Here is a 27844-nt window from a genome sequence, read left to right as displayed (position 1 = left end):
TCCTCACTGGGACAGATTTTGCAATGAGGACTTTGACTGTAATCACAAAAGGTTAGGGAGTCTTCCATGGATTTTTAGAGCCACTGAGTGGATTTCTTTTTGACATAAGGGAGTAATTGTTTTCTCTTTTTCCTTCACTGGGAAGGAAATTGGAAGTAGTATTTGTCTCTTTCTTTGCAGTAATATGCATGTATGTTGTCAGTTTGGGAGTTTTCTTCTTCCAACGGGGTGGAGAGTATTAAATAATTTATGTTTGATGATGTTAGAAAAATTTTTGCACTGGAAGTAAACAGCAGGGGTTTTTTTTAGGTAGGTACCTGTGTCCTGAATAGGTAGAAATAAAAAAACACATTTCCTGTGTAGCACAGTGACTTATAACGCAGAATTTATCTAATATTAATCTGAATTCCGTTTGTCTGCATCAAGTAGCATGGTTGCTGGGAGAGGATGATGATAACTCTTAGATCAGCAGGTATTAAGATGCTGTTAAGTTTTTGTGTTGCACAGTAGTTCTGTACCTAGGAGGTAACAGACAGTAACTTCTGTACATTCAGGGGGAAAGGATTCCCCATGAGGTAAGAATTAAGGCAGTGGGACTGAGCAGCTCAAGGAGCAAAGCATCTTGTCCCAGCTAAAAATCGTTTAAGTGGCATCTCATAGGCACAGAAGGCATGTGTCCAGGCAGAGGTAGAGAGAAGGAAGGACTGAGAGTCAAGTCCTTGTTTGCAGTCCCATGAAATTTTCATGTTGTGGCAGGTTTTGTTATTGCAGAAGGCATCTTCTAGTATGTGACAGTGACTTAACGTTAAAAATAAATGTGCTTAAGCTTGTTTCTTTGTGCATGGTATCTAAAGTTATTAGACTGCCTCTTCTCTGATTGTTGTTCTGTCTCTCAGCTGCTTTTTTTTCCTCTTGTTCTTTACTTGACTGTCAGTCTTTAATGAAACTAGCTAGGTTTAGTTTGGAATAAATAGGGTGCCCATCCCAAAAACACCAAATCAAACAAAAAAACCCAGAAAACAACATGGTAATTAAGTAAAAAATATAAAGCCATGCAGAAAATGCAACTGAAAGCATGATTCTGTGTGGAAGGCTTGCCTTCTTTGCACTGTAAGGTGATTTGCTGCTGGGCTCAAGTGAGAGGGAGGCTGTGGGTTGTTCCTTTGGCATGTGCCTCTCCTGTGTTTGCAGACTGGTGCATGAAGATCACTTCTATTAGTGGCTCTATCACTAGGTTAGTTTTTCTGAAGATGGAGTTTAGAAAGACAGAAATTAAGATCCCTTTAAGAAATGGCCCAGGTAATAGTTTGAAGTCCTGATAAGGTCATGTCTTCAGAAGCAGCCAGAATCAAAACCCCCTGTGAGCTCCTTGTGCAGCTGTAGCACACAAGCATCTCTTGCTGCTTGATTCAGTACCTTGGTGGTTTTTTTTAAACACACCAGGTGGAAGAAAAAAAAAGTTGAAACTCATGGTTGGTAGTTTGAAGTGATTTGCATCTGCTAGCTTTAACTGTCTTCTGTGTAGACTCCTTTGTGTTTATTGTGATCTGATGGCCTTTGGAAGTATGTTTCATTCCTGGAGCTGTTAACTGCCTTTCTCTATATTGGGCAGAGGGAATGCTTGATACAATTTTTAGTTTTAAATAATCTCCTGGAACAGAGTGTGACACTTCATCGTATTGGGGTAGCATTTGTGTGGTACACTGTTTTGAGGGTGAATGTATGTTTGATTTCAGCCAGGGAAAAAAAGAAAAGGTTGCCTTCTCTTGGTGTTCTAAAGTGAGAAAAACATGGCAGGAGAGTATCTGGTAGAGTTCTGAGTCTGGAACTTGGCTTTCTGTTATGTTGAAGACTCCAGATAAGGTGAGTGGCTGATAGTGTTGGATGATAAGGAAACACACAGCTTTTAATGAAATTTGCTACTCCCCTGCCAGTCTTGGGAGAGATAGAAACTTAAAAAGCTGATAGAGGCCAAATTTCCAGCTTAGATTCTCTTCCATCATGTAAGACTGCAGAAAGTGCTAGTGATAGGATTTAGTGTGTTAGTTTCTATTACTATGCTAAAGCAAGGATTTCAAGTTAGAATTGTTTTTTATAGTTGTTGCCTGCATTTATTTAGAAAAATGTTGATTAGGTTGCACTTTTTTAAATTGAAAGCACTCAAAAATCTATGAAAATACTAGGCATCTCAAAGATGGATGTACTTCAGCTTCTTGTACATTTGTCACTCTTCCCTTCTGCCTCACCATTTTGCCAGTTACATTTGGGTGATCAAAGTGGGCATGGTGAGGACTGGAGTGAAGCTGTAAATTGATTTTGTTTTTAATTGATTATGGATCCAAAATAAACCATAATGGTCCTTTATTAGCTTCTATTATAAGCTAGATCATTTAGTCACGAAGAATAACCTGTTTTGCCAACAAAGTCATTTGATAGGCTCTCCAATATATTCATTTGGTATAATTATCATCAGTCAGCTTTACTGTGTGTTTTTGACTACCAGCTTTGTTAGCTCTAGTTCTTATTAGCTCTTTGTATGTTTAATAGCCTTCTCTATCCAAATTTCTGTTTTCTCTAGAGTTACTATTTTATTCTTTACCTTTTTAAAAGTGGAAAACACAGTTTGTCAATTTCTTCATTTTCTTCTCACTTTCTCTATTTCAACATTTTTTAAAATGGTTTGCAGAGAAGATGCTCTCAGGTACTGTCAGTTCTTCCCAACTTGAGCACCTGCTGAACAAGGAGACACAGACTGGTGCACAGACAGACAGACAGCTGGCTGTCAGTGGCCTTTCCTCTTCGTAATTAACAATTTCTTTGGTATTTGTCACCTGCACAACTTTTCAGTCATGATTTTTTTTTTTTCTTCTTCATTTTTCTTCCAAGTCGTTGGTTACACTGCAAAATAAGATAGTTGCTTGGAGACTGGAAGCCACCTGCAGTGTGGTGCTTTTTTTTTTTGTTCACGGTCATGGTCTTTGACTTTTCTGTTAAATGTTTGAATTAATTTTGTCTGCTTGGCTCAGCTCTAGTTTCATTGGGCTTTTCCAATGAAAATTTCATGCACCATCAAGCCAGAGGTCTTGAAGGAACACATGAGCTCTTGCTTTTAACTTTAGCAAACTTCTGTTGTTTACTGTTGTACTTGTTAGTTGGGAGGGGCTTTCATGCTCCACTGCTTGATGAGACAAACCTCAGCAACACATGCTGAATTCCTTGGCAATGTGTATAGTTTCTTGCCATGAAATACCTTTCTTTTTCTTATATTGAGTTTTGTGTAATGGCAATTATGATTAGTAGCTTTTTTGCAAAGACATTTTTCACATGTGTTACTTCCAAGAAGTAATTGGTGTGTTCCCATGGTTCTTTCTGCACATTTGCCTTTGCTTTCAGAACAGCAATTTGTTAAAAAAGTAAAGAAAATAGCACTTAAATTTTAACTGAACTGGTATTCTTGGCCTATCAGATTGAACAATCATGAAGTGTTAGTAAAACTCAGCAATTTGCCTCCTTGTAAAACAGGGAAATAGCTCAAAATAAGGAAATAGCCAACACGTTTTAGCTCAGACCACACTAACCAAAGAAAAAACATGTTTGGTTCTCCCAGTTAGTGATATCCAGAGGGATCTTACTGCCTCCTGGGTACAGGCTGAGTGCTGCTGCAGTAGGCAGAGAAAGTAGCTTGCAGTTAATCCTTGCTCGGTTGACTCGACCTCAGCTCTCGCGACAACATCCTGGATTTTCCATTCACTGCCTCTCTAGCTGTATCTTTGACCTCCCCAGCTACCACATGCTGTGCTGTGAGAAGAAAAATGTGAAGGATAGAGGTGACATCAGGGGAGAAAGGTTCTAGTAGTTGGCAGCTGAAGCTGGAAAAGGTCTTACAAAGGGTGAAAAGAATTGCCAAGGACAGCAGAGCTTCTGTGCAAGAAACAGTGCAGCAGGAAGGAACTTTTCAGCCTGGAGATGAGATGGCTGAGAAAGCTTCACTAACAAGCGGCAGGAAAAGGATAAGCAGACTACTTCTTCTTCCCTTACTTTTCAGTACAAGAATCCCAGGGTGTGTCCGGGAGTGATGGTGGCAGGCTCAAAACAAATGGAAGGAGGTAATAGTGTGCACAAGATGTAAGTAAGGTGTAATTCAGATGCGTAAGTACTTGCAGTGTAGGGATTAGTAAAAGAAAAACCCAGTTTTAAGGGGTAGCTAGCCAAAAGTATTACTGCTTGGTTGTCTTAGTTATCCTGCTTGTCTCTGGGATTCTACTTCAGTCACAGTTGGAGATGGGATGCTGGGCTGGATGGACTCTTTCCGTCCCTTTGTAACCATCCATTTGTTCAGTTCTGACCCTCTTTCATTTTAGTATTATATAAGTGGAAAAAAGATCTGATACTCTGTTTGTGGCTTGATGGAAAGGAGCTGAATGACCACAGCAGATCATGAAGGCCTGCCTTCTTCGGCTAGGAATGTGCTGATACAAGGAAGGATAAGACCTGCTGTTGCAAAGCAAGTCGTGATCTTTAAAAACAAAAAGCAAAAAGATTCATCACCACTTTGTTTCCAGGCAGTGCTTCGGGAATGTGGCTGCATGGTCTTATAGGATGAGTCTTTAGAAAATGAATAACAATGGATCACGTGAATTCAAGTGGAGCAGAGACCCCCTGAAGCCTGCTGGAGCTTGGTCAAATAGGGCTTTCTCTATGTACCCAGCTCGGCAGCTGACAGTGTGGAGGTGGAAGAAGAAGCTCAAGTGCTGCTGTGCTGCAGCAATCCCAGCGTGCTAAATGACTGTTTAGCAAATGGGAGAGTGCTACAGTCAAGGGTGACTTAAAGTATGCTTAAGGCCCTTCTCGAGTTTCTTGAGAAAGAAAAATGATGCAGAGGCTGCAGGCAATTAACTTTGTTTCTCATTCTTCAAATCCTGCTCTGTGGATCAGCTGGATGAGGCAACTTCCCCCCCATGGCCATATTGGTTGATAATTCTTTCAGTATTTTGGAGGGGAAAAAAGTTTCAGTAAATCCTAAATGAACTGTGCCTTGTGCAGTATCTTCAAGATCTTTTTGCTGTGACTTCAGTGACTTTAGTTTAGTGACTTCAATTTAGTTGATTATTACTGTAATGGAGCTTTAATCGTATTCACCTTACCTACTTGGGCATGGACTGAGAAATAAGAACTGTGCAATTATCAATATATAGCACAGAACATGATAAAACTCATTTTTAATCCTTCCTGTTGGAGCATAACAGATTGCTGCAGTTCAAAGACAAGCATGTGAACACAGACGTGTCTAGGAGATGAAGACAGGCTTCTGGAAATCTTATTTATTTAATGACATCATTGCCTTATTTCAAAGTGTTGTGTTGGAAAGTGTTCTGAGTAATTTGGGGTCTCAGCGTTGTCGTTAAAGGTGAGATAACGATGAAGGGAAGAGCTGTGCTGTACATGTGCTTACAATTATAAACTAGCTACCATGGAATTCTGATTGTCCAGAAGTTGGAGCAAGCAGCCTACTTCCTGAATAAGCTTTTTTATGGTAGAGCCTCTAGACAATTCCTTCAAGAGTTTGGGTTTCTGGTATTCTTCTCTGTGTGTCTCTATGTCTATGGTAGGCTCCTGTTGAGCTCTTGCCTCTTATCTGTGATTGAGATCAAAATTGTGTGTCAGATGCATGGATAGTCACTGTGGTTATCCACTACTAAGTATTCTTGCAAAACACAAAACCAGAAATCCTGGATGCTAGAAAGAAATCTTTTCTCTGGCAGTTGCAATATTTGTGCAGCTGTTCCCACAGATGTTTCTTCTTTCTTGGCTTTTTTTTTTTATTTTAAATTTCTCCTAAGAAGTAAGCAAACCGAGGCAGAAATGTTAAAGGGCCTGCCTGGAGAAGGAGAGAGAAAATGCAATGCCTTTTAGCGTGGACACAGTGATTTACGTTCTTTCAAAATGACTGTGATTCTTACTTTGTTTGCCAAGTCCAAAGCCTGCTTATGCTCTGCAGAGCTGAATGGAAGCGTACTAAAATGGGAGCTTTGCAAATAGGCTTTGAGAGTCAGAATCTGATTGTGGTAATTTGGGATCTTAATAGCATTGCTGGAACCCAAGTGGACCCAACTTTACTGTCTAATTTGCTCATTTTAGAAGTGAATAGGAAATGTACTGGTCAGAAAGTTTGTTCTGACAAGCTCTGCCCGTTGGCTAAAAGGGAAATTTTGGAATTTCATTGTAGGAAACACCCCCACCCTGTCAATCAATAACTGATTTCAAGATTGAGGACTAACTGTTCATATGCCAGACACACTTATTCACTGTTTTAAAAAAAGCAACTACAATTCTGTTATATGGTAGTGGGAAATCTTGAAGGTGCTATTTTAAATACAGCTCAAGTAGAAATTCTTTGAAAGCCAGTAAATTAATTGGAGTGTAAAACATTAACATTTGATGCATGATGGTGAAACCCCTTCTCCTAGGAGAATACAGGGTTCAAACTGGAGTCAGTTAACCTCATCCTCCAGAAATGTTTAATAAATAATATTTAGGAAAATGCACATTTGTATAAATAGAGATCTGTGTCTTGATGCCAGCAGCTTCCACAGGTTGGGTTTTTCTCTCAGGGGTCACAACTAAGTAAGCAGGAAGAAGCTCTAAGAAGGCACATGTTGTAAGTAGTGGTTTTGAGTAATGAAAACTTAAGAAAAGCAATAAATATCTGTCTGTAAGTGTGAGAGACCTGGTGCTTTTGAGTTGTTTAGTTTTCCACGTAACTTGGTATGTGTGTGATGCCTGCTGCCTAGACTTAACCAGCCATGCTCGAGTCCTCTTTCTTCAGAGAAAGTTGGACCTGGCTTTGTGTGTTCTGTGAAAATGAGAAAGCAGCCTTAGACTCTACACATAAATACGTCAGGTGTGTAAACATCAGGGAGAGAGCAGAACTGTTTTGGGGTGATAAGGAATAAATTGTTGTAGCCTGTCCATAAGTGTGCTGGGATGAAAGAAAAAATTCTAGCAGGGTAAGGAGTTCCTGGGAAGCCTTGGGACTACTGGGTTGGGAGTAAGGGGAAATAATAAAATATCTGTTTTGATAGTGTTTTTTTTGCTATCTGAAAGTAATTGTGTTGCCTGCTCCCATGGGATTTTAGAAGTTGGGCTTAATGAGTAGGGAGGTCCTTTCCTGTCCTGCCTGTTTGTCATATGTGGACAGTTGTGAAAAAAAAAGTCTACTTCTGAATCATAGGAGTATTTTACATGTATCGTAGGATGTGCCAGGACAAAAATAAAATCCACATCAACATACTTATAGTAGGACCCTTATGATTTTCACTGTGATGATTCTGTCCTGCAATGAGTCAACTATTAATTAGTTTAATAGAATCATAGAGCTATTTAGGTTGAAAAAGACCTCCAAGACCATTGAGTCAAATTTTAGACCAAACACCACCGTGCTGACTAAACAGCAGCAATAACTGCCACATCCAGTCACTACCTGAGCACTTTCAGGGGTGGTGACTTCACTTCTTTCTTTCTTAACAGCTTCACTGCTTTTGAAGAATTTCATAGGTTTTAGCACTGATGTTACAAACAATTATGGTCCCTTGCCATGGTGATTCAGCTCCTGATTTGGTCAGCTGTTACTGGTAGGATTTACCACGCTGGGAAAGGGTTGTTGGCTCTGCCCTGGGCAGTGGTCAGTGGATCTTTGTATGGGGGTAGTTGGTCCCTTCAAATGCTGCCTTCTGAGAGGCATCAGGGGAGAGGGACACTTCTGGGAAGGAGCAGGGACAGCTGTGATGGTGATGCTGTAAGCTGGGGAGCTTGGTGGTTCCTCATGCACATGCTTAAGTCTCTTGCATTTGGCTGTTCTCCTGTTTAGTGTGTGCTGAATTCCTGCCTCTTGCTGTCAGCCTGGGCTCACAAAGCTCACAGTGCACTTAGCTGACACCAGGAAAGGACTAAAGCAGCCAGTTGAGCGTGCAGCACGTGGCACATTCAGTGTCAAGACTATTTATCACGTAATGAGATTAAGCCTCTGTGCAGCACTGCTGCATGATGCAGTTTCATGTAGCTCTGACGCCTTCCCTTGGCAAAGTGCAGAAGGGAAAGTGCAGAAGGCGAGTTGGGCAGAGGTGTGATCCTCTGCCAGCATTAGAAATAAAATCCTAAATGCTGAGACTCACTCCAGATGTTTGTATCATGTTTGATGGTGTCACTCCTGGGACACTGCTTCGGAGATGTTCATCTCCCAGCACCAACAGGAAGGCTCTAAAACGTGAGTTTTACCATTTCTTACTTTCATAGGGACTACTAGAAAAAATGGCAGATTAGCCAAAACAACACACTAGGTATTGGTAGTCCACGTACGACTATGCAGTAAGTATTTCGTACATTATTTAGGTGTCCAGTAAGTAAGGAAAAATTGTTGTGCAATACCTGGTGGAAATACCCAGGAAAGGAAATAATTTCTAACCTGTGCTGTTAACCAAACACTGAATGGACCCAGGGCAATGAAACAATAAAAAGGTCACACTAATACAGTGGTAGGGGAAAAAGCTGAAATAAGGGGGTATGAGCAGTGCTACTGAGAGATTTCAGAGGTACACGCCTTTGGGATTTCTTTTCTGAGGATGTGAAGAACAGGTAGTTAGCACTGAAGTGTTGCTGTGGAGTTGCAGGGAATAGATCTGATCTCACTTGCAGTCTGATAGCACTGCTGGCCTTCTAAACTGCAGGCAGAGCAATTGGGATATGTTGGTAGATGTGGAAATGTGGCATGAGGGGGTAATGGTTTCTCAAGTGACTTATCAGAGCTGCTTGTGCCTCCTGTGGCAAGGGCAGGTCTGTGCTGCTGGGCCGTGCACCAAGCCAACAGCCTTTTTGGAGGGGGAAGGAAGGGTTCATAGTTCAGAAGAGATGTTTTATAGGAGGTTATGCTGCTCAAGATGCACACCTGGGTTAAGCCTCTGGTGTCCCATGAGCTTAGACTTCTGAGGAAAAGTTAGCTCTGGTAGCTGAGCTCACCATTGTGGCACTATGATGTACCTCGTTAAGGAGCTGAATACCCTCCTATGCCTTGAAGCTGAGTATGTTAGGCTGGAGGGATTGTATAGAAATAAACCAAAACTGAGTGTCTTGGATCTGTGATACCACTCAGTTATGAATGTAAGTTAGTTCATACTTATCTTCTAATACCATAAAGTGCCCAAAGGCTTTTCATACAACATGGCTCTTGGCAGGGGAAAAAAAGAGTATGGTAGTTGAGATAACAGTATATTCAATGAGTGGTTTGGTTTGGAGCTGCAGGAGCATTGCTATTCTTTTTTCACTTTCTCCTTGGGAGAAAAAGTTTAGAATTTTTCTTATGACTCATGGAGGTGCCCCACATTGGACTGCTGTGTGTGTGACAAGTTTCCTCTGTGTCCTGTATCTTGAAAAGAGAGTTCTAATGTGAATATAGTGTAATGTTTCCTACTGATTCATATCAGGTATTTTGATTCATAGGGTCCTTTCATCCCTAGCTGAGGATCAGAGGTCTGGGGTGAGATGTGGTTTTTTGCAAAGCAGTCTTGTACTCAGAAAAAATCACGTGATGCTTCTTGTTAAATCTATATCTTACTCTCATGGAAAACTTCTCTGCATGTTACTGAGCTTTATTGGGTATTAGGGAATTTCCTAGAAACATGAAAATCAAATAACAGATTTGCATGGGGAGGTTGGTGACAGTTGCAGACAGTATATGTTGAATATTGTCATGGCATGGCAGTACAGCAGTCTTGGATGCTACCTTGGAAAATATTTCATGTGGAGCTGGTGGTAGGAAGGTCCTCTGTAGATAAGTATGAAGTTAGTATCTGTGCTTAAAAAATAGGATGCAAACTTGAGCTCGGAAACAAGCTGTATGTGCTGTTGGAGGTCTGCAAAAAGTAGGTTTTTGTGTGTGTGTTTTCAGAAACACTAAAAACACAGGGGTTTTTCGTATCTGCTATATAGATTGCAAGCAATAAAGGGTTGGAGTCTTAGCACAAAACCAGAAAGATGATTTATTGGAAATGTCAAGGAATCAATCACAGAGCCTAATAGGCAGTTAAACAAGCTTTTCAGTTTGGGTGTGTTTAAAAGCAAGGAGGCTTGAATGGTTCTTGTTGATAAACTTGGATGCCTAGACAGATTGCTTGGAAACTGATATGAGCAAATACTTTGTTCTGAGACTCATTGAAAGTGGAACAAAAAGAACCTGGTTTTTGGCTAGTCTGTCATTTGCAGATTTTTTGAGGCTAATAAGGTACAAAAAAGTAAAGTAGTGTGGAAACTGGGACACGACCCTTTAACCAGCCATTAAAATTTAACAGAGGTCTTTGGAGAATGATTTTAAACTCTGACTTGTCATATTTTTTGTGGTGGTAGTGCTGAAACACCTCTACAGAACAAATGGGTGTTTTAGCTGAAAGCTTGTGTGAAAATATGTTAGTATTGACCAAGTTGTCATGAAAAGGTTACTGAATTCCAAGATAGAAGATACTCATTTCCCATCCTGGGACAAAAGAGCACGTGGTGAAATTGTTGATGGCTTGGAGTGGCCTGAGTATTATTTTTTGCTGGCACTGTTGAATATACTATATGACATAGCATATATATGTAAGTAAAATTGTCCATTTAATTGGTTTAAATTACCTTTGGAATTAAAAAAACAAATGCTTTACTATTAAGTAGCGTGTCTCATTAATGCCTTCCTGCTCCTTTGTAACATTAGAATGGCTGTTTATTTTTGTCATGAGTTTTGTGAATCTGTAAACAAGGGTTGGAAAAACTTCTCATGGTAGGTTTTTTAGAGATTGGGGAATAGTACTGAAGTAATGTCCTGTGAGGTTGGGAAATGGGGAAGGCAGCCTTGGTTTTAAACATTTACACAGGACAGGATTGAATAACCTTGGTAGAGTTGTCTTGTTCAGATCAGAAGTCCATGGACAAGGAGACAGGGATTTTTGTTGCATGTTTTGTGTATTTGTAGACACATCAGTGCTACTTTGGCTTAGAGATTATGAAAACACTTTCCTAGATCCGTTGTTGCCAGTTCCTGCTAGTTTTAGCTAGGCTTAAATTTGGCTTTGTGAGTAAATTACAACTTTTTTGTTTGACTTGGCAGCATTTCATCAGCTAACAAATGACTTTCAGATGTGTGTGATTGATTCTTGTTGCCATATCATTACATTTTTTAGCATTATATACTTCCTTATGGGCAGTCTAAAAGTGCTTAATTTTCTAGTTGTAATGTTTTTCTGCCAATTAATCTTCTGTCACCCATTGGTCTGCCATAGGCAATGCTAGTTTGCTCTGGGAAAATCATGTAAAATTACCTTGATTTGCAGAAAGATAAGTGAAGGTGGCTGCCTGCAAAATGGTCTGTAAGAGTGGGGTTCTACAAAATTCTGTGCTGAAAATGAATTGTGGAGACTTGAGGGCATATTACAGGGAAAATAAGACACTTTGAGCTGCCTCCTTGAGAAGTGTAATTGTTGAATTGTTTTAAAAATTGTTATTCTTGCTGTCCATACAGATGAAAAAATTAAATGGAATTATGTATTATGTCATTTGCAGAGGTGAAGGTGGGTGGGAATCTCCTTGGTGGTAGAAAATCAGTAATTCCACATCTTTCCCAGCTTTTGCACCACTTCACTTTACCTTGCTTAAGCTGGCACTTACTGCATTTGCTTCTTGTTAATAGTCATGCTTAATGGCATTTTGTAGCTTCAATGTGCGACTCTACACTGCTGTTAAACTTTTTAAGGCATTTGTGAAAAGGAAATATCAAATGTGGCCAGTTTGCAAGTGTTCCCTTGCAAGAAAATAAATTCTCTTCAGTCAGCAGACACTAGTATAGTGTTACTGATCTCAAACACCAAGCAGAACCAAGCTAAATACTGTATTTTGTCTTGCTGTAGAACTTGGCAAAACATTGAATGGTTCAGGGTGATATTTTACAGAAATGCTGCATTGATTTGAGCCTGTAGGATGGGGGAATGAAAAGTTAAATAAAGCAATTACAAATGATCTTAAGTGTTTTAGCACCTTGAGAATTGGCTTAAATGTTGTGGTGAACTTGAAACTGCGGTTTTTTCATAAGCAATGATGAAAATGGATCCCCCATTGTTTCAAACCATCCATAGTTTCCTGTTATCAGTTAGGATATGGTGCAAAGTTTTAAAAGCCACATAAATAGGCTTAAGCATAAAAAAAAAAAAAAATCAGAAAGTATGTTATGAAGATCACTTCTCAATAATTAATTTATAAGTAAGGTCATTAGGATAATTTAGGGCTTTTGCGTAGTTGTGCTGATTTTGTGGTGGGTTTTGTGCTGCTAAAGTGGACGAACTATGTATCAGGAAAGTTGTAGTTGCTGTCAAAGTACAAAAAACTGTTGTAAGCTGGTGTGATGGCTGAATACAATTTACTACAACGAGAGCAGGTTTTTTAATTTTCGACTGGCCCATTTGTACGCGTGAAGGGCTGGCAAATGAAAAAAGTGTTCTAGCGATGACAGAGGACCAGCTTCCAACTACCTGAGAGCTGGTTGTAATTGCAGACTCTGTATGATGGACCAGAAGAAATAATATTTCATTACTTATGTGTGTTCAGTCAGGTGATGTACTGGGCACAGGTTTAACACAGGAGAGTGCTCTGAGAATTTCATTAGCAGGTTTAGGGTATGTTTGTCACGTGTGGTGAAATTGCGGGTGTTTTCCACTGATCACTTCCTGTCCTCTCTCTGTAGCAGGATGTTTTGTGGTTTGCCACATCTGCTTTCAGACAGGTTCTTCAAAATTGCCAGAGACCTTAGAAAACCCAGTGGCTGTGGTGCAGAAAACTGGGAACAGTTAGGTGTGGATACTTACATACCTCCAGCACTCTTTTTGGACTTACTGTTGTTCAGTGTGTTGACCTGCTGTAGAGGTTGGTGGCAGCAGCTCCGCAATTCATGCTATTTTACCAATATATTTTGACACATCTTTCTTTCAAAAAAAGTTATTACCTTTGGACTTAGTATTGATGTTGTTATCTAAAGTGTTGCTGACACTGTCTTGGCATTCTGATTGTGTGAGGGATCTCGTTCATGACCTGAAGATGTATCTGCTCTGGATTTTTGATAGCTGAGGTAATTCTTCCCTAAAGAAAGCTTCCATTTATATTGTGTGCAATATCTACTGAAACCAAATAAAAAGGGTAGAAAAAGTATTGCTGAGAAAAAAGGCAACACACACCAATAAAAGGAGAATTGGGTGAACAGAGAATAATCTGAGTATGGAGTCAGTAGTGAGTTAAAAAATGTGTAGCACAGTTTTATGGTTATTCCACTTGTTTGTGACAATCTGCAGACTGAAAGAGGAAAACTTTGTGCAAATACAGTCATGCAGTTCATGGAATACAAATTACTTTTAATTGTTCACAGGTAAAAATGCTTATCATTACTGCTGTTTTGTCTATCCTACATCCACAGGTTTGTTCATACACTTAAATCTTTTGGTTTGACTTGTACAGGGTAGGTGATGTCACGATACAAAACAAAACAAAAAAATGGGATGATTTCTTTCCATACAGTGGAATTAATTAGTGAGAAGGTTTGTAGAATTATTACTGTCAGCTTTGAGTTTATGGAACTGTCATCTGGATGATGAAAATGTTTTGAGTACTCTTCACAGCACCTTTTTATAGTACAAATTTGGTAGAAGGTGTAGAGCATGGACAAGCTGAGTTTGTGCCAAATGGCGTACATGAATTTCTGGCGTGAAGAAATGATTTGATGCAGGAGAAGTCCTCACTGAACTCTTGGAGGCTTTTGCTGGGCAGCAGAAGGGTGGTGCTTGTGTTTGTTCCCTGAACAAGGGGCTATTTGCCCACTCAAGCTTGTTCTGACAAGGTAACTTTGATGGCTTATGTTGCTGCCAGTAATAACTCCTGATGTGTTTTTCGAGCCACTGATTTGCATGCCTTATTGAGCTGACTTGTGTCATCCCCCCTTTAAAGTTGTTTTTTCTCCTTTCTGTTTGCACCCTTCAAACATTTGTGGAATGTTTTGTGTTCTTGACTGTCAGGGTGTCAGTCCAACCAAATGCTCATCTCCATTCCTCTGCCCTGAATGTCTGCCAAGCTGTCTTTGTTGTTTCCAGTGGAGAAAAAGGGAACTTGGTAAACAAGATGTTGATGTATTGACACAGTGTATTATTTTCCATATTGAATTGGAAAGCAAGTTTGCAAATAGCTTGTTATATATTACCACTGTTAGGGAACTTAGTGGAGAAAAAAGATCTATATTTACTCTGTATTCCTTCCAGGCTGTTTTTATCAGAGAAGGCAAATAGTATTTTTCAAATGTGAATCCTACAAGAACTAGTCCAGAGTTGCAGTGTCTTCTCTGTTTATTCTGTCCTCCAAATGTGATTTTTGCAATTCTCATGAGGATCAGATTGTCTTACAAATCTTAGAGGCAATCTGTCTATCCAAGAGCAATCACCTCACTGCCTCAGGATAGGAAGGGAAAATTCATGTTAGTTTTGACAATTGTTTTGCAAATTGTTCCATCCCTTCCAAATTACCGCTATCCAAGCCTTCTATTTTTTTCAGAGATGCTAGTACAGCTTTTTAAGGTTTTGCTTTGCAGATTTAAGCTTGAATGGGCTGCTTGAATGGTAGGTTCGTCTGGAAATCTGTACCATGAGGTGAATTATGCCAGGATGCTCCCCATGTCCCAGACATGAGATACATTTTGGGAAACCCCAGATTCCTTGGCAGTCTCTCAGGAAATGTCACAGTGCTGTGAGAGCTACTTATGCCCTTACTTCCTTACAGGAAAAATAAAGTAAAATTCTCCAGTGAACCGTAATAAAGATGATAAAACCAGCTTTGTTCTGGAAAGCTATGTTGAAATCTTAGAACTGTTTTTGAATTTTTTTTTTCATTCCATTGTGTGCTGTGCTGCTTATCATGGGATTTTTTCCAGCAGAAATTTGTCGTCCCCCCCCCCCCTTTTTTTTTTCCTGGTGGTTGGTTTTTTTTGGTGTATATTTCTAAACTGCAGTTCAAATAACTTGGGATTAGAGTTTAGGACATCTAACGCGTATTTGTGAGAGAGAAGAGCTGTAAGTCATGTTAAAAATATTTAGCTTTCATGATATCCAGATGTGTCTAGACCTTCCTTTGTCTATCAGCTGTGGTGACAACATCTGTTTTCTTCTTTTCCTTTCACTTTGTGTTCTTGACAATTGAGTAATTCAAAGGATAAATTGTGGCTTAGTCCTCCCTATAAGCTGTGACACAAGGACATGGTCAGGTCCCTCTCGGCATCTGCTCTGAGTTCAGGTTGAGTCCTGGCTGCACAGAGGAGCTGTTGTTAAAGTGTGTCACTTTTCCATGCTGTTGGATTCCTGTTTGTGCCATAGTACATTGCTTGGTTTGGAGAGCACGTTGTAAACAGATGTAATAAATAATATAGTGTGTGCTCACTTTGAGGATACTGGAATGTATATGAAATTATGAGTTCAAATGAAAAGTAGGACTCAGATTCAAGTTTGAGATGAGGAAACACTGAGAAAGGTGAGTGGGGTTCTTGACAGTGTGCTAAGGCTCAGTATTGTCTAGTAATGCAGTCATAATTGCACTTCTAACAGTCTTAAAATGATGCTGCTCATCTTCTCAGGAGCTCTTATGTGTGCTTGAGCTTGTACCTGGATTTGGCAGTAATTCACATACAGAAATTTACTTCTAGGTGATTGCCATGGCAAATATATCTACTTCTTTTTTATATGTTGTTGTTCAACTGATGCCTTGAGAGGCATCAGTTGAACAACAGAGACTAGACAGGAGTAAGGGAATAAAGGTAGGTATTTATTTGAAAGGCCTTCAAAGGTCTGGGGAGCCAGAGGCTATTCTCAAGATGGACCCCAAGATGGACAACAGGTCACGAGTTCACCTAAGGCATCACAACCTCTGTTGTGCCATTTTCCGCAAAAAATTGCGTACCCCTGACTGTGGTAGATATTGTCACCCTTATTATGGGACCAGCAAATGAAAATGCCCTCTTGGGGACAGCAGGCAGGTTTTTTTGGTTACCAGAAATGTGCATTCTTAGCTCATTACCCTTCTTGGGAGAAATGAACCTCTTAGCATGGACAGGAGGATTTTCTTACACAGTTCTTTCTGGTGTACAGGTCTGTTAGGAAGGGGGGGCAGAAGGTGCGCTGGGTTTAGCTTCCCTGCCACCATTTGAGAGGGGCAGGTGGAGTTTTGCATGACAGCCCGGGCCCTACCTCCCTTACATTTCTCCACTGTTGAACCAGGTGTGGAGTGTGAAAGGCTGAGCACAGCTGTGCAGCTGTGCCAGTGTTATGGTTGGATCCCCTGTGTGGGTGTTTGTGCAGGAAAAGCCGTGTGACTGGGCTGGATAAAAGAGTAGTAACCAAATCATTGCCTAGTAAATTCCTGGGAATGTATTTTGCTTGTACAAAAATATTTACAAAGGCAATGTTCATTTGCCAGTTTCGAGCAGAAGAAAATAAATTGAGGTGAAATTACAAAAGGAGGGGTTTAAAGAGGGGGCAGGGCAATAGGAGATGGTTTGAAATCAATCACACATGCTCCTCTTCCACCTGCAGTTTCTTGGATCCAGAAAATGAACCTAGGCCTCTTTTCCATTCATACTAATTTTTCAAAATGATTTTTGAGTAACTAAAAAAAACCCCCCAAAACAAAACTACAAAAAAGCTCTATAAAACTATTAAAAATAGTAAAAAAAAGGAAGCTGTTCAAGCTTTATAGGTTGTTCAGCAAGCTTTAAAGAATAATGTGAATTACTGCAAGGGAAATTTTTCAATTATTTGCTTAGTGAGTTAAAGATGTGATTTTTTTTTTTTTTTTTTTTTTTTTTTTTAATTAAAACTTAAAATTAAAACTGCTTACTGGATCTTTTCCCACTCTGCCAGAAGAAAACATTGATTAATGTCAAGCCTAGGGATAACTTTGGTGCAGTCTCTACAGAGGTCTGATGACAGTGATGAAAATGAAGTAGATCTCCTGGTGATTTAGCTCTCTGTCTTGCACTTAGCTTTAAAACTGACCGTATTTTTCAGTGAGTTTTGGTGAAGGTTTGATATGAATTTAGTCATATCTGTTTTGTCGCTGGAGTTGAAAAGGAGGAAGAGTTAGCAGTGCACAGAGAAGTTTTCAAGGATTTTGGAAATAAACTTACACGACTTCTTCATTAGCTGTATGAAATCTGACTCAATGTGAACAGGATTACCTGTATGGCTTGGTCATTAATACTGGCCGTGTTATGTGTTTTGGTCATGTGAATTGTCCCAGTGAAGTGTATATATGTCTGCTAAGAAATATTTGACTCTCTTTGAACACCAAAATGAATGTGTTCTTGAAAATGCAGTGGTAATGGTTGAACTTCCAGGCTATTCACAAGATTTTTTGTGCCACTGAAGGCAGAAATAGCTGCTCCTTTGGAGAAGTTTCAAACGTATTCTGTGTAAGGACTAAAGCATCAACTCACAGTGTGGGTAGACAAAAATCTGAATTATCAGCAACTACTACAGCAAGGTATCTCATGAAAAATTTACTTCTGCTTCCAAGTGTCAGAACTACTTCCTGCAGAGCTTACAGATCAAACTAGTTCCTATCAAGCTGTGTACCGAAGAATGGAGCTCCAGAAGAAGAATTTGTTCACCATTAGATAACTTCTAATGTTTAGAAATATTTTCAGAATAGGGGAAAAAAGCCCTGGAAAGCTGGGACTTAACTCTGCTTTTAATGTTTTGGATTCGGTCACGGTTATGTTAATATTTGAAGACAGAAAACGAAGCATACATCCTGCCTGGAACATCAATTAAAACAAGAAACTCACCTACAATTGGTGAAGGGAGTGGCTTCTTCTCACACTAATAACCAGAAGTTATATTAGCAGTGGATGTACAGAAATGTTTTTTGCTATGCTGTAACTATTCAAATAATAAGATGAGCAAGGTTTATGTACTGGTGGCTGAGATTAAGGACTGCAAGTGCTTGTGCTTTCAATTTCTCTCTTGGTTAAACGTCTTATAGGCTTGTCTGTCTTGGGGGTGTTGGGAAAGTGATGGATTTAGTCCTTTGGTCTTGGGTTTCCTGGGGCTTCCAGTACTGAGAGGTGTACATTCTTTCCCCTTTTGTCTAATTTCCTCCCTTTGAAGTGGAGATCAGGCTTCCATTGAAAGCAGAGGTTGTCCAGATACATGGCATATGAACATCTGACTTTGAGAGTACATGAAAGGCTTTTATTACTTTCTTTTAACATTTCTGTCTCGTAATATCATCTTAAATCACACTATGAAATGAAATCATAATAGTTGCCACTTAGATTTCTTGTGTGTTGTAGAAAGCTTAATGCCTTATGGTACAGGATCTCTCAAGGCCTAGCTGATATTTCAGCTGCATTGGCTTCCATATCTTTGGAAAAAACCCTTCATCATCTGCATCCAATTTAGCAGAGAGCTGGAATGCCGGAAACATGTTTTTGTTCCTGATGAGTATAAATGCAAGCACTCTGTGAGCGAAAGCATCACATTGGAGTTGTTCAGCTCTGTTTGTGCAAAGCAAGTTCTAGCTGCTTTTATTTATTTCTAGGCTTTGGTCTGTAATCTCTTTGGTGTGGGCTGAGCCTGGAGGGCTGGAGTGAGCCCACGACGAAGCCATCAGGTCAGCTGTGGTTCCACTTAGCTCTTGGTGTAGGGCAGAGGAGCCCTGCTGCTCTGCTCCTGGTGCAGGTATTTGTGTGGGGATCTCAGTCCTGAATGAGCTGGCTGGTCCTGGAGGTTTCTCCCAGATCCTGGCAAAGGACACTTGGTGATGTTTGATATCTCAGTATCTTGTACTCTGATGCTTCAGCAGGCATTGGTGCACACAGTAGGTAGGTGATGCTGCTCTATTACAGTGCCTAGTCAAAACCAGCAACTGGATTAGCAGTTTTCCTGTTTGTTTTGCTGAAACACTTGGCAAATTTCATCATCCTAAGAGGCAAAGTGTGTTTGTGCTTGTAGGCATTGGTGTGTTTTATATCTGTTTCGTCCAGATTCCTTTACCAGCCTATTGCTGTGAAGCTGAATGCCTTCCACAAACAACGTCTGACATCTGTTACCTGTGCTGGATTGTTTTTCTCTGTGTCAACTTGGAAATTGTATGTATAAAGCTATTTTTTATTTATTTGAAACTTCCAGAGCATTTGACTGTTTTGTTAGGAAATGCAAGGTCAAATAAATATTTTTGATTAGTCTTGCTGTTTACACTTAACAGCTCTGAAACGGCACCAGCAGTATTATGTCTTCTAAAATACAAAGGCCTTTGGAATAATTGAAAACAAAAGAGTGAAGAATTAGAAAAGCTTTGCCAGAGCTAATCTAAGAAGTCAGGTAACAAGACAATAGTCAGGGCATCTGTTCTTCCAGCTCCCGAAGTACAAAGTTCTTTGTGTTTTTTAGAAAACCCAACTGTTTCTACAGTGTTTTCTATTTGCACTGGCTAATCTGGTTTTTTTTTTAAAGGTTAATTATCTTTTTCTATTCATAAAGGTTGAAATACTATCTTGAGAACCCCTGTGTCTGTTGGAAGAGAAGCTGAAAAATCTTACTCCATCTGCATCTGTTCTAATTGGACTTGGTTCCTAAATTGGGGTGAATGATGGATCAAGCTGATAAAACAGACAACTCTATGTAAAAATTGCTTTCTAGGGGATTGATGCTTAGAGATTTTACCTTCAGACTTAGAAGAGCACAGTTAACTTTCAAATCATCATCTTACCAAGAGCAGAAGAAAAAGTAAGGGTGTAGTTAGGGTTGCAGACACAGAGAAAAAGGAAGTCAAGTATGAAGTTACCAGGAGGCTGGATTAATTTAATTGCCTTATACTGGCTTTTCTGCAGTGTCTGTTCTAGAGGTTGGTTGTAAGTATGATTCCTTGGGAAAATTGTCCATAACTGATAGTTGTAAAATAATAAAAGTCACGGTTGTACTTTTACCCAGGTCTACTGAATTGGCTTTGCAAATGGAATAAACTGTGGTGCTGATTCTTTTAGCAGTCAACTCATGTAATTCATACTTTTCAGAATGCACCTTATTCTGTAAAAAGAAATTCTCAGACAATCTGTGCTTTGGCAAATAAGGAACTGCTTGAGTTTGTGAGACACTGATTTGAACTTCATTTGGTTTCCTGCACTGATAAAACATGTTGCTTTTGAAATGCAGGATGGTGTTTGGTGCAGGTTATAGATAAACCGGAAGGTTACAAGCAAGGCAAAAAAGGTGTCCTTTTCTTCTTTCTGAAAATAAAGAAAAAAAATCAAGAAAACAACAGTGCAGAGCCATGATGGTCACATGGAGAGAGATGGGGTATTTTTGGGATGTGGATGGCAAGGCTTCTCTGCTGTTTTGACTACACTAATGTGAAATAGTAAGGCTGTCTGACTGGAGGTGGTAACCTCCTTTCCCTTGGGCATGCTGATGTTCTCCTCTGCAGATAGTGACTCACATAAAACACAGACCATCCTTACTGTAAAGGGAGTTGATAAGAAAAGATAGATTTTTCTGGTTTGTTCTTGACGCTGTGTTTTGCTGTTAATGACCTGTGTCATTCACAGCAGGAGAAACTTATATTCTCAGGATACCTTGCCTCTCTTAAGTTAGATAAATTGAATAAATTGAACTCTGTAAACATGGCCATGCTCAGCACAGTTTCGAAGTGTCTGCAGATACAAGACCTGCCATCTTTGGATTATTTTTCTTCTGCTTTTGCACCTGTTTCTCTGAAGTGTTAGTCCTAGTTAATGTCACTGTCTCTTTGTAGCCTACCTAAAATCTGGAGAGTGCCTAACATTGTTTGCCTACTAGTTGGTGCTTTTTTTAAAAAAAGAAACCAAACAAGAAATGTTTTTCTTAAGTTTTATGTAAGTAACATATACATGTCTTCTGTTTTTGAATCCTTTCAGGTGAATAACTCAACTTGGTTTTCCCTCATCTCATTTTGGGTGGAGCAATGTCAGAGAAAGATGCTTACATGTTTTTAGCTGGCTTTCAGGTCACTAAAGGTAACCAGTTACTTGTTAAAGTGTTCTTGACTTTGGTTCTGCTTCTCCTTCAGCTCACAAGGCATAGTAGTGACCAGAAAGAGACACGTGAACATAAAATTCTTGTAGAGAAGGTGTGTTCACCTTTTAACTGTGGGTTGTGATGGTAGAGTCTGAAAACTGTGGATGCAACACAGCAGAGTTGGCTTTGCCTTTAATGGTTCCTTCCGTACAAGCTGGAAAGTAGGTGTTAGCATCCATGCACAGATTGACCTTCTAAAGGATAAGGACCACATGAATTTATTCCGTTCCCCCATATGAATTCATTTTAGAGAGAAAGCATAGTGTTGGTGTTGGTGCTGATTTAGAAATTCAGGGACAGTGTTCTCTTCGCTTAGAGCTTTACTGGAAAGGGCAATGCCACAATGGTATCATTTTTCATTTACTAATACATGATAATTTTTCATTTACTGAAGCAGTTTAGGTGGCGTGACATACAGCTGCTTCCTGAAGTACATAGGAAGGATTGTGGACTCTATTTTTCTGAGGCAGACTTGGTTTTAAAAAAGTGAAATGTTAGTTCCCTAAGTATGAATTAATGCTTTTCCTGGGCAGAAGATGGAAATGTCAACTACAAAGTAATGGTGCTTATGTAGAGTTGGCTTTTTCAGTGGAAAGATACACATCTGCTTGTAAAAACTTTGACTATATTGTCTCCAGTATTCTAGCATGGAAATTTATGTCAGTATGGTTAATCTGTTTAAGTGACAGAGGCAATTACCATTTACATAAAACATTTCTGAACAGCATTAAAACTAAACTGATTCCTGTTTAAAAGTAGGTCTATTTAAAGTTTAGGTCCTGCTGGGGTTGGCATGCAGAGAGGACACAAATCTTGGCTCTGGTACTAAGTTTAGTAGGAATGGAAGCAGATGCACCTCTGAGGTTGCCAACTTTGAGCCTTTGGTTCTGACTTACCCGTGTTTGGGTTGGGACAGTGCCAAGATACTTTCTGAGGCTGGGTGGATGCTCACTACCTGTGTACAGTATGTGCTTACCTGCTTAATATCCATGTGCTCCTCTGCATGCATACAGGACAGCTGGGAAATGGGCGTGGTAATTCTGGATTTCAGTGCCGGCATGGGCTGTAACTGTCAGTTCCTCTGATACGCTGGGACAGGATGCTCCCACAGGCACATCTGTGATGCCATGGTCCTTCTGGGGAACACATGGAAGTGGGAGAGATCTGCTTCAGAGGAATCTCTCAGCAGATCACCAAGTGCTGCTGTTGCTTGAACTTCTTTGAACTGAAAGGGATAAACATTATATTGTGTGTAACAAAGCAGAGGGAATAATTTTGCTTGAAATGTTCATCCAAATACGTTCAAAATAAGTGCATGGATTTCTGTTTGTCACATGTGAACTAATGTAAGACTGAAAAGGTCATTGTGGGCTGAGTTGAGCTGGGTTGAACCTTCCTTTGTTTCCCCTGAGGCTTCTGTGGAGGCACCCAGAGATAAGGTTCCTCCTGCTCTGAACATCTGAGTATCGGGAGAGATGTTGCCAGCCAGTACTTGCTGTGTTAATCTTTTTTTGCCAGAGTTGGGATTTTGCTGGGACTACATTTGCTCTGAGCAAGAGAGGAGTTTGAAGTGTGGTGCAGGCAGCAAATACTCATCTTTCTTCCTCCCACTCTCCAGCAACTACCAGCTCTTTCTGCAGAACCTGTGAGCTCCTTTGATTTGCAAGTACTGCAGCAGATTTGGGAGGAAGCTTTTGCTGCTGTAGACAAACTAGAATGTATTTTTGCTGCTTGGCAGCATACTTAGTGAATGTCACTTGTAGCATCTTAATTCCCTTGGTCAATTTTACAAGGAATTTGCAAGGCCTGAACAGCTGTGAATAGGACAACATGTTGTATTGGATTTCCTAAAAAAGTGTTCAGCCTTGTTTCAGTCCCAGTGATTCACTGTCAGAGGGCTGCTGACATCTGTACTCAGATGTCTTTTGCCACCAGTCTTTGAGAACAAAGAGTAGTGCTGGAGATTATTTTTATACTTTGAGAGATCATCTGTTGAGGTCGTGCTTGGGCACAACTCATAATCAATTCTTTTGTAAGTGAAGCCAGTATATGCTGAAGTATTCACCACTCACATGTGGGAATTAAGTTACTTTTAAGCTGTCCTTACGACCACTTTCTCCATGTAAAGTATGAAGCTGTAAACAGGGTTTATGTATTTTCGGTGTCAGATATTCAGAGGCAGTGTTACCCTTTGGTTGGAAGAGACATCTGGGACTTGGAATATCTTTCAGCTGTTCCAGATGCCGCTTTTGACTTGCTCCCTGACCTTTTCACTGCTCAGTATTTCAGCTCCTGAGACTTGTCAACTGTTCTGCATTTCTTTGTCCATCTTGCATCACTTGACCCTTTCAGCTATCAGAGGCTCTTTACTGCCTTGTCTGTAGTTTTTTAAGCTTCTCCGGATAGTTACAGCTGATTTTCCGCTGTATGCAGTTTACCTCTAGCATTGCCAGTTGTGCAGAATAAGACACTTGAAATGGGAGTCTGGGCAGAAACCTGGAAGATAACAGACCACTTCATTCTAATCATAGAACAGTTTTGAGTTGGAAGGGACCTTTTAAAGGTCACCTAGTTCAACCCCTGTGCAATGAACAGGGACACCTTCACTTTTCAATCACTTTGGTAGCAGCAACCTTGTCTTGCAACTGTGTGCTGCCATGTGACGAAAAAGCTGAGGGGATATATAATAGTAATGGGTAACATGCAAAAGCATAACAGAGACTGTTACTCTTGGAAGTTGTTTCTGAAGTTCTTCAAAACCCTTTCCTGTGCCGTGACATTTTGCAGCCACTCCTAAATCAGACATGGTGTATCTGTACTTGAGAAAAGATACCCAGACAGATTACGTGCAAATGCTTGAGGGTTACACAAGTCTTCTGCAGGTGGAGTCCATCTCCACCCAAAACAGGTAGTGGGATTAGGAAGCGATGGAGAGAACTAGGTGTCAGAAGAGAATCCGTCACAAAAAAAGTGTTCTTGGCAGTGCAGTTTTGTTATGGGTCCTGCTGCCACAGCAGTGGTGGGAGGACAAGAATGGATTTGCTCAAAAGCTGATGTGTGGATTTAAAAAGAATAGGACCGAATGGCAAGGGCAGCAAAAGTTAAAGCTCTGAAAATTACTCCAAATGCTGATCTGACAGTGTGATGCTGCAGTAACAGAACTGCTGCAGTAACAGAACTGCTGCAGTTGCTTTGCTTTTACAAAACTAGTGTACATGTTTACTACCACTAGTCACAATCCCAGGAAAGAAATATACACATGCAGAAGTGGATGTTTTCAAAAGTGCCTGACTGAACTTGTTAACTAATTCCTGTTGTAATTCACAAGAAATGGAATGTCTTCTGAATCCTCTAGTCCTATTCTAGCTGGGCTGTTTATAGCTGTGCTTGAATTCCTATAAGAAAACAGAAGACTTGTAGAGGTTTGGCTGGTCTAAGAATATCTGTTAGATGGTTCTGACATGAAAATGCAAATCAGGTACTAAAGAGTTGTATTTGACTAAGGCCTCAATTTTCTGGCAAAATTATTGGGTCTTGGTTTTCGAACAGATCCCAAAATATATTGCAAAAGTAATGGAAGTCTTTCCATTGGCTTCACCAGGCAGTGAATCTCACCTGCTACAGTCTTACTGGTGAGAACACCTCTCACAAATTTTTTGTTTTACCTAAGGAGTAATTATTTAGGCCTTGGAATTAAAATTCTTTCAAGCAAAATATATCCAGGCTGTCCCTGTTACAACAAAAGCGAGGGTGAGGAATGCAGAACAGCCAGATTATGATCTGTGCCTAGGAACATTACTGCCAGTAGTACAAGAGGTTTCTCAGATGTCTTGGAAAACCTTTTGGATAAATGTATAATGTCTGTTCTAAAAGTTTGTGGAGGAAAGCTACTGGCAAGTGCACTGCTGCAGGTTTTGGAAGAGAGCAAGACTGGAATGCTGTAAAATCTCTTCTTGCAGTGACAGAAACTGAGACTTGCTACATGCAGTGTAAAAATGGTTGCTAAGCACAAACAGAAAGTTAGCTTTCTTATTAAGTATGCTTTACTCTTTGACATGTTTTTCCTTCTATGTGCAATATCCTTTTGACACCAGAGATGAGTAGCAACTGATTTGAAGTACCCTGATGGTGGGAAATAGGCCAGTCTTCTGCTTCCTGCAGCAATTGCTTACAAACTCACGCCTCGGTTGCAGCAGAGATTCAGGTGTCTTGAGACATCTTACTAGAAAATGAATGCTGACAATATTTTCACATACTAAATGGTCTAAAGAAGTTGCTACTCAGCAAGACTAAATCAAAATTAAATAAAAGGAAACTTGCTGGTCAGAGTACCTGTCAGAAACCTGCTGGTCTGTACCTGAGAGACGCTGATAGTCTTAAACTCAGGCACTTAAGCTCTGTATAGCTCATCATAAATAAGCAGAAGGGAACCCAGAATTAGATGTCACTTGGAAAGTGATGTAAGTGTGGAAGTATTAATCTGATTTTATAGAGAACCACTGTGTCACAAAGACTGTTAGGAATTTTGCGTGTGTGTGTGTGCGCGCACACATATTTGGCACATGCATTCATCAATAACCAAGCCAATTGTTGCTGCAGAATTGCTGCCTTTTACTAGCTATCTGTCCATGTGCCTGACGTGGAAAAGACAACATGTCTGTGCAGTGTTGTGTGTGCCTGCCCTTTTGTGAGAGCAAGAGAATTCGGTGGTGTGGCAGGCTGAAGGGGTACGGTTCTGGGGCAGCAGGCACTCTGGCGGCCTCCCACATTTATCCATTTTGTGCTGAGTGACATTAGGCTGTAAAGAACAGTATTTGAGCAGTGGCAAAGATGAATAATTACTGCAAGTGACCTCTGCTGATGTTTTGGATGCTTGAAATGTGCTGTCTTGGCCATGAGAAATTTCAGTGAGAAGAAAAACACTGACTGCAGACCACTGGGGTTTCTTGCCAAACAGATCATCTTCATGCAGTCCTATGACTATTCTTGTAACTGGCTTTGTGTGCTTTAATGAGTTTCTCTGACTATTTCCTGGCAAAATGCTGGGATCTGGGGGAGCTGCCCAATTCCATAATTCAAGTATTGAGTGAGTGGTAGCTGAGGAGAAACACTTCCCTGCTTTCTGTGCCTGCCACCGGCACAGACCTTCCACATTGGCAAGGAGAACCTAAGTGCAGTTAGCTGCCTTCTAGACAGAGCAGTGAGAGAGGCAAGTGGCTTTACGGGAGCAGAAACAGGTTGGATTGAGGCCAGCAGTGGTAAATGTTGATGGTCTCCATGGACCAGGAGATGTTGATGCAGAGCCAACGTGTCAGGGAACATTTCTCATTTTGTTTGCTTTGCACTCCTGATGTCCAGACAGGCCCAGGAGAATGAGTGCACAGGCAGCCCCAAATGAATATATTGTATAGAATTTATTAAGTTCTGGTCATTACCTAAACTGGAGGCTGGCCAAGTCAGTAGAGTTGACTCTGGCAGCAAGTACAGGTTGTGTTTCCTGTTGAGAAGATGAGTTTGAGGAATATTCTCATTTAGTGCTTGAGAATGCATGGCTTTCTGCCTTGTCTTATGAGGCCGAGAGGACTTGGAGTATGTTGATATAATTCCACACTTTGTCATGTGTTGTTTACATACTGTTTGCACCTCACTGTTCTCTGCATCAGTGCCAGCACCCTGATATTTCTGCAATTTATTTTTATGATCTTAGTGTTGAAACAGCTGTAAAAACAAGCAGTGTGAAAGTGAGCCAGCTGCTGGAATTTCTGATTCCAAGTCTGGTTTGTAGTAGGCAGACATTGGAAGGGAAGGATATATGAAAACAACAAATATACTTTATCTCAGGACCAAATGCAAACAAGTGACTGAATTTTTAACTGCTGAAGAGAATTAAATCACTAATGAATGAAATAATACAGCTTTTTTTGTACACAGCATGTCCAAGGATATACTACTGCTTTAGAGATCTTACCCTGTAGAGCAGTAGAACTATCATCTCTCCTACACCTCATTTGTTTTAGTGTTGCAGAAATAGTTTGATAGACATCAGACAAAGAGATGGGGATGTACTAACACTTTCCTTGGCGAGATAAAATCCATATACTTCGTATACTGGTGTCAGCACCATTGGCGTGTGACTTTGTGAAACAAAATAAAAAAAAGTCTTTCATCCAAGCAGCTAATTGTTTTTGACTTTGGTATTTAGATTCTTGTTTATGGTCCAAGTGTAATAGGGACCCAATGTCTTCAGCACTGCAGTGATACATACAGATACTGTACTTAAACTCCTCCTTGAGGCTCGACCAGGCAGCAGAGATGAACTGATGAGCTTAGCAGTTGTGCAGCAAGGAGCACAGGGTAGCCTACGGGTAATGATTTTGTTCCTTTTTTCAGTTCCAGTAATTTACCTGCTGTTTACAATGCTTTCTGTAAAATACTTGCTAATTCACTTTCTAAGGGTGTGAGTTGGAGGGCAGCTTCTTGGTATCTACTTTGGTCCACCCAAAAACCAGCAGCATCCAAGAGATTCCCTAATCAGAAAATGCCCATTATGAGTTGGGTGCGTTTCCTTTTGTAGCGAGGTCGGTGTGGTCTGAGGACTTGTCATCTGGTTCATTGTTGTTCTCGCAACTGTAACCACAGACAGACACACAAAAAAAATCTTTATCTGCTCAGAAAGCCAGACACATTTG

At 40.3% G+C, this 27844-nt stretch overlaps 1 protein-coding gene across 1 annotated transcript in view; it reads left to right on the top strand.

The window, feature by feature from the left end:
- The window catches only part of ARHGAP24 (Rho GTPase activating protein 24), a 184565-nt gene that overhangs the window by 481 nt on the left and 156240 nt on the right, over positions 1 to 27844 (top strand). The gene's annotated exons all lie outside the window — the stretch shown is intronic.

This window comes from Coloeus monedula, assembly GCF_965178545.1.
Source record: "Coloeus monedula genome assembly, chromosome: 5".
NCBI classification, from domain to species: domain Eukaryota; kingdom Metazoa; phylum Chordata; class Aves; order Passeriformes; family Corvidae; genus Coloeus; species Coloeus monedula.
Note: the sequence above shows the minus strand (reverse complement) of the source record. Positions and strands in the feature narration are given on the sequence as shown.